Source organism: Pipistrellus hanaki (genome assembly GCF_964339955.1).
Source record: "Pipistrellus hanaki genome assembly, chromosome: 5".
Lineage (NCBI taxonomy): Eukaryota > Metazoa > Chordata > Mammalia > Chiroptera > Vespertilionidae > Pipistrellus > Pipistrellus hanaki.
Genome location: NC_140507.1, coordinates 24057381 through 24071886, shown reverse-complemented (window position 1 = coordinate 24071886; position 14506 = coordinate 24057381). Strand labels below are relative to the sequence as shown.

Genomic DNA, 14506 nt, shown 5'->3' with positions numbered 1-14506 from the left:
CTTGGAGAGTTGGACTGTCACTCAGGGGCCCTGCTCAGGGTTCTGGGCAGGGGCACTTCTCTTGTTTGTATTTGACATTTCATTTGCCATTCCAGTTTCCGAAAATAGTTTTCATATGTAAAGAATTCTCCTCTCTCATGTTGATGAGAACAACTCTCTACCTCTTTTCCAGAGAGTTCCTTGCTTCTTGTAGGCAAAACTCTACTGTATTGCTAGCCACAATGAGATCTTTTGCTTGAAACTATGATTATTTTAAGGTACTTCTTGGGAATCTGTTTTGGTTTAGATTTGGGATATGGTTAGTTTATTTTTAAAAATTAACTGTTTATTTTGAGATAATTATAGATTCGCATGCAGTTGTAAGAAATAACTTAGAGAAACCCTATGTGCCTTTGCCCACTTTCCTCCAATAGTAACATCTTTCAGGGCTTTTAGTGCAGTATCACAACCAGGATATTGATCCAGTTGAGATGCAGAGCAGTTCCATCACCATGAGGGACTGTTGCGATGCCCTTTCATGGCAATACCCATCTGCCTCGCCTTCATCTCACCCCCATGCTTAACACCTGGCAACCACTGATCTGCTCTCCATTTCTGTAACTGTGTCATTTCACGATAATCATATATATTATTTTATATATGGGGTGGGCAATGGTAAGATATGTACGCAGATAATATTTTAATAAAGATAATCATATAAATGGAATTATATAATATGTAATCTTTTGGATTTGGCTTTTTTTTTCAATCAGCATAATTCCTTTCAGATTTATATCAATAGGTTTTTTTAAATTGCTGAGTAGTATTCCATTATATAGATACACCACAGTTTATTTAACCATTCACTTGATGAAAGACATCTGGGTTGTTTCACATCTGGGGAAATGACAAATAAAGCTGCTATAAAACATTCATATACAGGTTTTTATATGAACATTAATTTGTTTCAGTGGGATAAATACCCAAGAAGACAATTACTAGGTTGTATGGTGATATGGTTAATTTTCAAAAAATTCTAATGTAAGGCAGAATTAAGTGTCTAATAGGTCTCAGTTTTCAGTCTTTCATTTCTAAGCAGTGCTTCAAACATTTGTGGAGCTTCTGCTCTTGGAAGCAGATGGTCCAGTGCTAGGGATGAAACTTGAGAAAGAGTCATTCCTTGTCTGCAAAGTGTCCAGCAGGAGAGAGATATGCAGCCATGTGAGAACTATGGTGTAAAATACGATCCTGGTGCCTAATATGAGCTGGGTCTGGAGGACTCAGTAGTGAAGGAGAGGATAGAAGAATAATTCAGGTTCAGGAAGCATGAGCAATGGCATGGGGGCAGAAATCAGGGTCTGTGGTGGCTATACATGAGAGTACTGATTTTATTATTTTAATATTTGAAAGTACTCAGGCTGCGACAGGAATGTTAAAGCTGAAAAGCTGAGATGGCCCCTTTTGCTGAAGAACTTGAATATTTTGCTAAGAGGTTTGCTTGTTTTTCTCTGTAGGAAGTGAGATGTTGTTAAAAGTTTCTAGGTAAGTGGAACTGTGTGTGTTGGGACTTTATCACACACAAAAGTGTCAAGAAGGCAATTCAGAATAGTTTAAAGGGAAAATAAAAGGCATTTATTTGCTCACATAGTTGGTAAGGCCAATATGGCAGTAGGGTCTGGTGGTTCCAGTGACATCTTTACGTTTGTGGGAGCCCTTCCTACTCATTTCTCTGGCTTTCATTATCTGTGACCTCTGCTTGTCTTGGTATTGGCTGTTTTCATCATTGGAATGTTCCAGATAGTCCTGTCTCAGCAGTCCTTGGAGCTTGCATCACTGAGAAGGGAGTGTCTTTTTTGACAGTTTTGGCAGAAGATCTCAGGGCAGACTTTGATTGATCAGTATAGGGCCAGTCAATCACGTGATTAATTTCACAGTCTCATACCAGTCACATGACCTGCAGCAGATGGATCCAGATGGCCTGGATCCTGTGCCTGTCTCTGGTGGTCCTCAGTTACCTCTGTGAGGGTGGTAGAGGCATAGGTTGTGGGGGGGTGTTAGTCCACAGGACCTCGTGGACCACGCAGGGTTATTAACAATGATGGAGGAGTGCTTTCCTGAAATGGCTGGTGGGTAATAGCAAAGGTGTTAACTAGATCAGATGCTGATTTGAAGAGTGTAACACTGGCAGCTTTGTGGAGCATGCATTTGATCACGGAAAGACCTGGAGGAAGAAGACAGTTGCAACATAGTAGGAAGAGCATGTCCCATCAAGGGCTGAACCAAACAGCTGCTCTGAGGTCAGGAAGAAAGGACAGGCTCAAAATGATTGGAGAGAGAGAATCAACACGATTTTTTAACCAGCTGGATACAGGCGAGGAGGAGGGGCTGAGATATTTCAAAGATGACAGACTTTTCTGTCGGGCAACACTAATGAAAAGAATTATGACATTTTAGATGGGTTTGCTAATCTAAAAGAGAGGCACTTTAGCTCAGTTGTGTGCTAAGCAAAGAGTAGTGGAAAAGATCTTGTTTTTATCATTTCTATTTGTGGCTCTCAAGCAAGATATTTGTCCTTTTTTCTTCCTTAGTTTTCCCAGGGACAGACAAAATGATCATGGACATCTGAGAATTGTCATGAAAAACTAATAACTAGCAGCTGAAAGTCATGAGGCCTGCTGTCTCTGCCAGGAGGACATTGCAGATAGACTAGAATCCAAACTGAGGTTCAAGCAGAGCTGAGAAATGAACCCAGTGCAAGATCCAATCAAAAGTATAAGACTGAATATAAACAGAAATTAAACAATAAAATAAAAATTTTAAAAAGTGGAGCCCTGGCCAGATGGCCCAGCTTGTTAGAGCATCATCCTGTACACCAAAAAAGGTTGTGGGTTCAATTACCGGTCAGGGCACATACCTAAGTTGCTCATTTGATTCCTAGTTGTGGTATGTATGGGAAGCAACCAGTCGATGTTTCCCTCTTTCTCTTTCGCTCCCTTCATCTCTCTCTAAAATCAATAAAAACTTATCTTCAGGTGATGATTTAAAAACAAACAAACAAACAAACAAACAAACAAACAAACAAGTGGAGAATGGTATCTGTGATTCTTACTCCCCTTTAGTGTGGCTTTAAACTTGAGAAATCACCCAGTTGGCAAGCGAGACTCCAGACCTAAGGCCAAGCCCTGCCTTCCCTCCCTTCTGTGAACAGGCTCGTCATTAATTCTTGGCATTGATACTAGAGTTGGTTAGCCAAGGGTATAATATAAATATGGCTCCTATACTCCCAAACCCCTCCCTGCAATAGCTGGGCCAAGTATAAACCCCTTCATTCACTATTCCTTTCACCCATATTCACTGGATGCCTATTACATCTCAGGCACTGTGTAAGATTTGGATTATTTGTCAGAGTCTCTCAAAAGTGGAATAATATATTTTTATTATTTAAAGTATGGTTTATGGAGCAGCGGCTGCCAGGCTGGGAGCGGCCAGGCCCGGAGCAGCCGGGTCTGGTGCGGCCAGGCCCGGAGCAGTGGCTGCCAGGCTGGGAGCGGCCAGGCCCGGAGCAGCAGCTGCCAGGCTGGGAGCGGCCAGGCCCGGAGCAGCCGGGTTGGGTGCGGCCAGGCCTGGAGCAGCGGCTGCCAGGCTAGGAGCGGCCAGGCCCGGAGCAGCAGCTGCCAGGCTGGGAGCGGCCAGGCCCGGAGCAGCCGGGTCTGGTGCGGCCAGGCCCGGAGCAGCGGCTGACAGGCTGGGAGCGGCCAGGCCCGGAGCGGCCGGGACCGGAGCAACCGGGCCCAGAGCAGCCGGGTCGGGTGCGGCCAGGCCTGTAGCAGCAACAGCCAAGTCCAGAGCAACTAGGTCGGGAGCGGCAGTGACCAGACCCGGAGCAGCTGGTTGTGGAACGAACCAGAGCAACAGAGGACAGGCCCGGAGCAGCCAGGCCCAAAACAGCTCGCTCCTCGCCTGTACCTGCCCACGGCTGCCTCTCAGACATGGCTGGAAACTTTTGCGGGAACTTGAGGGTCTGCTGAATCAAGTGATGAAGGCTTAGATCTGGATGTGTTGAGTTAGTATAGCGCTGGGGTGTTGATCTGTGAGTGCCTTGGGTGGGGCCTGGATGAGGCTGGTTGACCTATTTGAAAATGTCTTTTGTGTGAAGTGTATCATTGGGCATGTGGAGGTATTATTGATATGAGAAAATGCTAAGTAACAGATTTACTATCTGAAAAGGGATTTAATATCGGGGAAAGGGAGGGAGGAAGAGACTGAACATAAACTGTGCACCTATGGATGAGGACAATGGGGGATGGGGAGGGGGCAGAGGGTGGGGTGGGAACCTGGTGGAGGGGGGAAGAAATGAGGAACCTTTGTAATAATATGAACAATAAAGATTGATTAAAAAAAATAATAAAGTATGGTTTAACATTAAAGACTAACTTCGATCACTTTGAATTTACTGTGTGTACTTCTAATACATTAAGGGACTTTAAGTGGGAAGTGGAAGATGGCTAGTGCTTGGAGAACATCTCCTTTTTACTGGTTGAGATTCCTTAAGAAAGCTTGCTAGAGTGTCTCACAGCAAATGCAGCGGAGCCTCATGCTCATATCATGCCAAGAGCTATCCTTGACCCCTCCCGGATAGCAAGGAGTCATTAGTCTTTGAAGGGTGAAAAGGATTCAGGAAGGCTTGCATATTCCTAGAAAAGGAGTAACTTCTGTGTATGTAGTGTCTGGTGTTTTTTCCCTTGAATGCCAAGTGAAGATTAATCTTTCCAAATTTTAGCTTAACATTTTAAAAATATAAATCAGCTATATGCTTGTTCAGGGCATGCATGAATCTCTTTCTGTATATATTTTAAGTAACTTATTTTTGGATTAAAAGTTATAAGTGGTCACAATAGGAAAGTTGGAGATATACAAGAAGTAGAAAGAAGAAAATAACAGTCTTGCAGATCAGAGATAATCTTTTACTGACCATTATGATACCACTATCATCTTTTAAAAATAATATCCTATAACAGAAAAAAAATGTTTTCAAATTTGCAGTGACGCTGCATATTTACTGCTTTTTAACAGGCTTTTCATGTAATAGTACCGGGTGTCTATTTTCTAATGTTATTTAGGCTGAGATAGGAATGTTAAAGCCGAAAAGCTGAGATGGGAGTGTGACTTTTTTGGCTGTATATTGGGTAGATAGACTTTTTAATCAGACCCCTATTCTTGGATACATAGACGGATTGCAATTCTTTATCATTCTAGAACATATGCAGGTGAACATTTCCACAGGGGCAGGAGAAAGAGCAGGGGTAAAGAGCATACATTTTGGAGTTAGACAGATTGCAATTCCACTGCCTATCTGTTTGACTTTGCACAAGTTATTTAAACCTGTCTGGTCTTCTATCTCATTATCTGTAATAATAGCTGCTGACTCTATAACAATGTGAGGATTACATGAAGAGATTCATGTTCGTTGGCGAGTCTAGATCCTCCACGTTCAATTAATGTTAGCTGTTACTGTTTTTAATTTTCATATGTATATTTAGTAATTTCCTTAGGGCACATTGTAAGATGGTGACTTGCTGGGTCAAGATATAATATGTACATATGTTTAAGGCCCTTCATTGATCTTCCCAAATTTTCCTTGCTATCTCTATTATTTTTTTGCACATAAATTATAAATATATTTTTAAAATTAATCTCATTTTTATTGAAGCCTATCTGTAAATCTGGGTGACTTTGAACACTTCCCCACATGTTTCTTGCTGCATTACAGCTCTCCTTTTATGAATTGCCTATTAGTGTTCTTAGCGTATTTTCCCACTGATGTAGTCACCTTGGGGTGTTCAGACCTATTTATATTTGGAGGCTATGTTACCTATATTTTTTTCCAGGTTATCATTTATCTTGAACTTTAATTATGGTACTTTTGTTTTTGTTTTGTGAATATTATATTTTTATGAAGTCCCATCTTTTTTTTTTTTTAAATATATTTTATTGATTTTTTACAGAGAGGAAAGGAGAGGGATAGAGAGCTAGAAACATCGATGAGAGAGAAACATCGACCAGCTGCCTCCTGCCCACAACCAATGTACATGCCCCTGACCTGAATCGAACCTGGGACTTTTCAATCCACAGACTGACGCTCTATCCACTGAGCCAAACCAGTTTCGGCTGAAGTCCCATCTTTTATGAAGTCTGTCTTTTTTTTAAGATGGATTATTCCTTAAAAGACTTTTCCCCTTCCAGGATTACCAAACCTTTTTGTGTTCCTTATAATCTATCTGTGATTTATTTATTCAAAATGGCAGCTAACTTGCCTTTTCCTCAAATACTTATTTGATTGATCAATAACTATATAAGGAGAAATGTTCCCCCCTTTTCAATTCTTTTACATATCACCAGTCATTCTTTTGCACATATTAGGGTCTGATGAAGGAGTTCTTACATATATTTTTCTAGAGAAAAGTAAACTTTTTGTTTGTTATTATGCAATTCTCAAGTTTAAAAAAATATATTGTCCTTTTCACCTTTTTAATGTTTGTTTTTCTTCCAGTTCTCTGCATTTTAGCAAAAATTATCAAACGTGTGCCCCATGTTCATGCCATTCATTTAAATTTCTTTTGGTTGATTTTGTTACTATTTATAATGCACATTTTTAATTTTGTAATTATATTTTCAGCATCTTTGCTAACTTTACTTATTTAGCTGTTTTAATTTCTACCTTTCAGCTGTTGCCTTTGTTATTTCAGTCTGTTTCTTTTTTTATTTGATGTCTTATTTCACAGCATCCATGTTTTTTCTGAATTTTATTTAGAGTACAGAGCAGGTGTTTCTGAATTTTTGTAGAGTGCTTTTTTCCTGTATCCATATTTTATGCCAACAAGTATTTTGTAAACTTTTTAATTTTCTGTTTAACCATACCTGACTCAGAGAAGTTTATAAATCTTTGTAGTTAAATTCACTGTGGATAGAGCTTGTCCTTGTTCTGCTACTCTTTTGCTGAACGCTGATAGTCATTCTCTTATGAAACTGGATAGTGTTGTACATGATTCCATGCAACTTTCTGGCATTCTTAAATTTTTTATTTCGTGTGGACCTGTATGCCCAAATAGATTTCTCCTGGTTCTACTATTTGATCCTGATTATGGGAGAAGTGGAGTTTATTCCTAGTTAATCTGAAGTATGCTGAGGTTTTTCCCTTGTCCCTGTCATGTTTCTTTTAGGATTTTCTCCCTTCTGAATTCACTTCCCTTGGTATAAAGGGCCATCCTCCACTTCTGTCCCCAGTCTAATTTCATGATGATTCTGGCCATTCAGAAAGCAGCTTCCTCCAGCGTGTGTGCTGGGGTGGGGTGGGGCCATGCAGCCTGGTGTCCATATCCAGCGAGGCTTGGGCTATCCTGTAAGGTAGGCAGAGGGCCCTGCCTACCTCATTGTTCCTCCAAGTGGGTTCTCCTCATGCTTTCACCTGAGCGTTGCCTGATGGATATTCTTCTGGTAACTGTAAGCCTAATGTTCTGTGCTGTTGAAACTTTATGTCCCTCCCCTTTTTTACCACCCCTCCACCCCAACACATACACAAACATCTTTATTAGCATTTCATCTTGGTGGTGAAGGAAGGCAAATTCAGTGTGGCTACTTTTTCTTATCTTATTCTATAACTTTTTCCTTATTTTTAAACCAACATTTAAAGCCAGATTGGTGCTACAGAGAACATGCAGAAAAAATTAAATTGCTCTGCTTTAAAGCACTACTAGTAGATCATAGCAACTGACCTCTGATCCAGCCATGAACTATATTTCCTTACAACTGTGGGACCCTGAATGTCTGTGTTTGTTTTTTCTGTGCCCTTCATTTTTATACCCTTTCACAGAGTAGCATAAATAAAAGCAAGTAAGGACTTCTTTCAGAAGAAATCCTGACACAATAGACATTCTTCATGACTAGAGGCTTGCCTAGTTATGAGTGGGAAAGCCCTAGGCTTTTGAAGACTGTAGCCTTATAGAGGCAGCAGAGCCAGGCAAGGAGTGAATTTCTAATTTTACCCAACTATAAAGGGAGCGGAGAAATCATGGCCCGAACTGGGAAATAATAGGCTGTTTGGATGGGGATTGATCCTTCTGGGAGGTAGTAAGGTTACTACTAACCACCACCTGGAGTTCCCAGAGGATAAAGACCTTATATAGAAACTCAACCTTCCTCTCTGCTCCTCCCACCTTCACCTCTGCTTATTGGGATGCTTCAGGCAGGTTCTCTAATACAGGGACTTGAGGCTGTAGGAGGTTTTTGATTTCAGAACAGAAGTGGCTGTAGGATTCTTGGGCACAAAATATAGGAAGTGAATAAAGTTTTTAAGATGTATGACTTTTATAATCAGAAAATAACGTGATAGAGTTAAACAAATATAATTTTGTATTGCTAAGCATTAAATCTTGTCTTGAAAGAATTATCTGTAAGATAAATGAAAATAAGTCTTATTTACATAGAGCAGCGTTTCCCAAAGTGTGGTACGCGTACCCCCAGTGGTACGGGTAGAGTTTGGTGGGGGTACGCGTGGCACCAGAGTTTGGTGGGCATATGCACTGCACCGTGCTTAGCTGCATCTAATTCTATGTTCTCATGAGTATGAGGGATACTCACTCAGCGTTACGAAAATTATAGAAGGGGTACACATATGTCAAAAGTTTGGGAAACACTGACATAGAGGATAGTATACTTACATAAACTGCTTCCTCAAAGATGTGATAGAGATGGAGAATGTTAAATGCAGGAAAGCAAGATCATATGGTGTTTCCTAAGGAATGACATATAAATCAATAGAACAGACAAGAGAAACCAAAAATAGAACGTACGGTTAATTGATATTTGATAATGGTACAATAGGGAAAGGACAGTCATTTCAACCAATGGGGAAAAAATTAATTTAACCCTTATCTTAAACTATATACAAAAATTAACTCAAAATGCATCATATCCCTAAACCTAAGAGCTAAGACTATAAAAATTCTAGAAGAAAACAAAGGAGAAAATCTTTATGACCTTGGTTTAGAGAAGATTTCTGGATGAAACACAAAAGCAGAAACTATAATAGAAAAATCTGATTAACTAAATTCCATAATAATACGACTGAAGCTGGACCAGACTATAAGTCAGTGTTGGGTTGCCATGGCTTCCTCTGCAGACTGTGAAGCAGGGCCAGAGAGAGGCCTGAAGAGAGAAGCAGGGACTGATCTGTTGCCTCTGTGGCAGTTTTTAACCAGCACTTGCCTTTCTCTTTCCCAGTCTGACCTCCCTCCAGGACTCCACCAGGGATGCTGATCAGCCCCGCCTTTCTGATCAGGCCCTGTTGATAGGCTCAGAGATGCTGACTGGCGTAGAAACTGACCAATCAGAACCAAATATGGGGGCTTAGAGGTGTTTGGGGTGGATCCTGAGGCAGGCCCCAGTAGTGGTCTTCACAAATCTACAGAAAGTGCTCATCAGAGACAGCCTGGAACCTTGTTGCCAGAAGATCCTGCAAGGTGGGGGGCTGCGGGTGGTGGAGAAGCAGAATCTGAGCAGCGGACTGATAGCTGAGCTGCAGGACGGCGAAGGCCTTATCCTCTGCTCAGACACCAAGGTGACCGCAGATATCAACACAGCAGAGAAGCTCCAGGTCATGGGCAGGGCTGGCACTGGCATGGACAACGTGGATCTGGAGTCCACCACGAGGAAGGGCATCCTGGCCATGAACACTCCCAATGGGAACAGACTTAGTGCTGCCAAGCTCACCTGTGGGATGATCATGTGTCTGGTCAGGCAGATTCCCCAGGCTATGGCTTCAATGAAGGATAGCAAATGGGAGGAGCTTTTGACTCTGGCATAGAAACCAACCAATCAGAATCAAATTGGCTGGCAGAGGAGGGCAGTTGAGGGCAACTATGCTGTCAGGGGAGGGCAGTTAGGGGCAATCAGAAGGCAGACACAGGCAGTTAGGGGCAATCAGGCAGGCAGGAAGGTGAGCGATTAGGAGCCAGTTGTCCCAGATTGTGAGAGGGATGTCTGACTGCCAGTTTAGGCCCAATCCTATAGGTACATCCCCCAAGGGATCCCTGATTAGAGAGGGTGCAAGCTGGGCTGAGGGAACCCCCATCCCATGCACAAATTTTGTGCCCCAGGCCACTAGTTTTATTTAAATAAAAAGCTCCAGTTCTTTAAAAGATACTAAGAAAAAAGAAAATGCAAACTACAGACCAGGAGAAAGTATTTGCAAAATATGTCTGATAAATGATTTTTATCCACAATATATTAAAAATAACTCTTGCAACTCAGTAATAAGAACACAACAACTGATTTTTTTAAAATGGACAAAAGATGTGAATAAACAGTTCACCAAAGAAAATATACAAATGGCCAAAAAGCATGAAACAATGGCCAATGCCATTAATCACTAAAGAAAACCAAATTTAAAAAACAAGTTATGTACTAGAATAACTAAAATTTCCAAACTAAATCTATGAAAATATCATGTGTTGACAAAGATGTGAAGCAACTCTCAAATTGTTGATGGCACTGCAAATGGCCCCACTATTTTGTAAAAACAATTTGGCAGTTTCTGATAAAGTTCAACATTCTTATTCTAATGACACACTTTTACTCAGTTATATTGCTAGGTATTTATCCAAGAGATGAAAATGTAGTCCATGTAAAAACTGTATTCAAATATTTATAGAAGCTTTATTCATATGGCCAATAATTGAAAACAACATAAATGCCCATCAACTGGTGAATAGATGAACAAATTATGGCATATCAGTGAAATTGGGTACTACTCAGTAATAAAAGGATTGTACACATAACAACTTGAATGGATTTCAGAAATACTGTGTATGAAATTGGATGCCAGCAGCTGGAGTTAGAGGGAGGGAAATAACTATAAAAGGGGCACAGGCTGATTTGGGGGGAGGGTGATGGAAATGATTAATATTTTGTGGTGATGGTTACGTGATTACTTACATTTACCAAAAATTATCGAACTAGCAGTAACCGGTTTGGCTCAGTGGATAGAGCTTCTGCCTGCATACTGAAGTGTACCAGATTCGATTCTAGTCAAGGGCATGCATGTACCTTGGTTGTAGGTACATCCCCAGTAGGGGGTGTTCAGGAGGCAGCTGGTCGAAGTTTCTCTCTCATCCATGTTTCTCACTCTCTATCCCTCTCCCTTCCTCTCTGTAAAAAATAAATAAATAAATAAATATATATATATATATATATATATATATATACACACATTATATATATATATATATATATATATATATATATATATTAAAAAATTATAGAACTGTTGCCCAGCCAGTGTGTCTTTCCATGCACCAGGAAGTCATAGGTTCTATTGCCAGTCAGGGCACATGCCCAGGTTGCAGGTTCAGTCCCTGGTCAGGGTTCATATGCGAGATATTTCTCTCTCACTCTCTCTTCCTTTCTCTCTAAAATCAATAAAAACATATTTTTTAAAAAGCTGTATGTATTCCTGTTTTGTTTATGCACTGTTAGAGAGAGCATAGCATACAAAACTGATATTAGGAGTTGTCTTTAGCATAGGAAAGGCTTAACCTTTTAATGTATATCTATTTGTTTTGCTTGACTATTTTTTTTTTAACCAGGTGCATATATTACCTTCTCAATTAAAGGAAAAAGTTTTAATTTGCACACATTCAATGTATTATCAGGAAATGTAGCAATACATAGATGATTGCACTTCTATTTCTTCCATATGGTTCCTCTAGTTTTTGTCAGCACAATAGTGGGTCTTGAGACTGACCCGGTGTGACGGTCCTAGGGCCACCTGCCTCTGTAAACACTGTTTTCAGTCTGTGTCTCTTGTTTTTCCAAATCATGTGGGAGTAGGTCAAGGAAGAATTCCACTCATTTTGCTTTGCCCACATGATGCCTTTTTTGTCCTTTGCACTGCTCCTCTGGCTTAGGGCAGTTTTACTAAGCCCTTTAATTGTCAAGAGACATAGTGGGGAGACAAGCCCTGAGTTCTGAAGAAAATTTTGCATCTTATCTCTGCCTCTTGTTTAGAGGCTACCAGAAAGCTTCTGTGAGTGAGTGGAGCATTGGTAGGGAGGTGTGGAAATCGGTGGTGCTTTCTGAAAATGAGCTAGCTTGGGAGGCTGTCTTCAATTTAGTTGGGATATTAAATGAATTAAAATGGACGTGCTCAAGTTATGAGCCTTGCCTCATCAGTGCTATAAAAAGCCCTTTAGCCGGGTTGTAATGTGACTCTTCTCTCTGTAATGTTACACAATATTCCTTTGGTTACAGAGCCCGAAGAAGTGGAAGCTAATCATTAGTTTGCTAAATGTGGTTCATGGAACAGTTCACAGCTCCCAGACCTGCCAACTGCTGCTTATTTAGTGTCATGTTCACTCTTCTAGGGTAGAAGTCGGCTTGTTCCTCAGAAAAATGTACAGTAACATTTGTCTCACATCCAGAACCCACGCAGTGTGGCAGCTCTCCATGTGTCTTGGTCACGGGGAGGGTAAAAGGTCATGCTAAGCAAAGTGTTTTGGTACATACACTTACGCAGGAAGAAACCATGAAGGGAATGTGAGATGACAGAGCAAAGAAAGAAAGCTGCAGAGGTTTTAGATACTTGGAGAAAAGTGAACATGTTGGCTGTAGTAAAACTCTATGGAGTACCCGTTGTGTAGGGCTTAGAGATGAAATCATACCTTTTGGGTTCTTCCTTCCTTGTGACAGGATAGACTTCATTATTGCCCGGTCACCTACAAACACATAGATGTGCTGCCTTTAGGAGCCATACGGCTGGATTTGTGCTTTCACCTGAGGATTAGCCTGAATCCTTAAGCCACTCCTGACTGTTTGGCCTCCTCCTACTAGGACGAAGGCAGATTCTTTCCCGGTGCCCACTTAAGACTCATTCCCCTTTCTAGCTGGAAGCCTCTTTGTCCCTTTCTTCTTAGAGACTATCCAGAAAGAGACAATCCAGTGGCTGTCTCTATTTGCCTACTGTGTCGTTTAGGTCTCTTTGGATTATAAAACAAAACAAAGCAAAGCAAAACAAAACAAAAACAGAACACCTGACCTCAACTGGCTTCAGGAAACAAGGCATTTATTGGCTCCAATGATTAAAAAGCATGGTGAGATAACAAGGGCTCAAACCATGTCATTCACTTTTTCTGCTTCTCTCATCACTGGTTTTGTCATTTCTACTCACTCTCAAGCTCCAAGTATTGGTATTTTGAGCAATTACAAATTCTCCCAGGTGCAAGCCCAGCAGGAAATATAGCAGATATTCTTTCTGCTAGCTCCTAAAAAAACCTGACATTCACTCTCACTCAACTGACTTGGGTTTTGGGCCATCCCTGAACCAGTTCTGGGGTCCTTACAGATGCTACACTTGATTGGTCTGTTCTGAATCTCAGTCCCCACCCCAGGAAGGGTGGAGCCTCACCTGAGCAGGTGGAGTAGTTGTGAGAAAAGGGTAGCATTCCAACTGAAAGCGGTGCTGTGCAGAAAGGAAAAGGAATGGGAGCTGGAGGCAGATCTCTAGGCTTTAGTATGAGGAAGCTGGATCCTCCCTATGATGTGTTGAAAATCTCCACTTCAACCACCTGAGCAGCGGGAAGATGGGGTTTCCTGATTTGTGGAGCAGGTCATATCTCCCAACCTCTGCTTCTTCTTCTCACCTGCCTGTATGCAGCTCAGGAAGACTACATGAATTTTTTTTTTTAATTTTATTATTATTTTTTAATCAGAGAGGAAGGAAGAGGGAGAGAGATAGAAACATCAATGACGAGAGAATCATCGATTGGCTCCCTCCTGCATGTCCCCTACTGGGGATTGAGCCTGCAACCTGGGCATGTGCCCTTGACCAGAATTGAACCCTGGACCTTTCAGTCCTTAGGCCAATGTTCTATCCACTGAGCCAAACTGGCTAGGGCAAGAATTATCTTTTTAAAAATAGTACACACTTACTTAAAATACACCCATTTGTTTAAAAGTCCATGCAAAAGGAGAAAATACATGTTCAGGAACCGAAACAATTATGGTTGCTCTCATTGCATTTCTTGACTTAAGGCAAATTTTTAAAAAATATATAAAAGTAATGGAATCAAGACATAGTTTAGAAAAAATAAAAATCATAATTCTACCACTCAGGCCAACCACTATTTTAATTTCAGAGCATTTCCATTCAGCTTTTGTTCATATGAACTTCTCGCAAACTTTTAAATTGTGATATTTTTGCTACATATTTTTTTATTGCCTGGTAATCCAATCATTTTTCATATTGCTTGGGAGCCATCATTATCATGCAAAAGCAACATAATATTCTATTAAGTAGATCTACTATAATTGACTTAATCATTTTTCTATTGTTGGACATTTAGGTGTGTTAAACATTTTGAGGGTATTTTGTAACTTCTCTCACACCTTATCTTATTTTCTAAGAATAGATTGTGTGAAGTGGGATTACCACTTCAATCAATACCAACTTTTTTTATAATTCTTGCTAACTATT

The 14506-nt window shown here is 40.7% G+C and overlaps 1 protein-coding gene across 5 annotated transcripts in view; it reads left to right on the top strand.

Annotated features, from left to right (window-relative positions):
• ARHGAP26 (Rho GTPase activating protein 26) overlaps positions 1-14506 on the top strand; it is a 407506-nt gene that overhangs the window by 232802 nt on the left and 160198 nt on the right. The window lies entirely within an intron of this gene.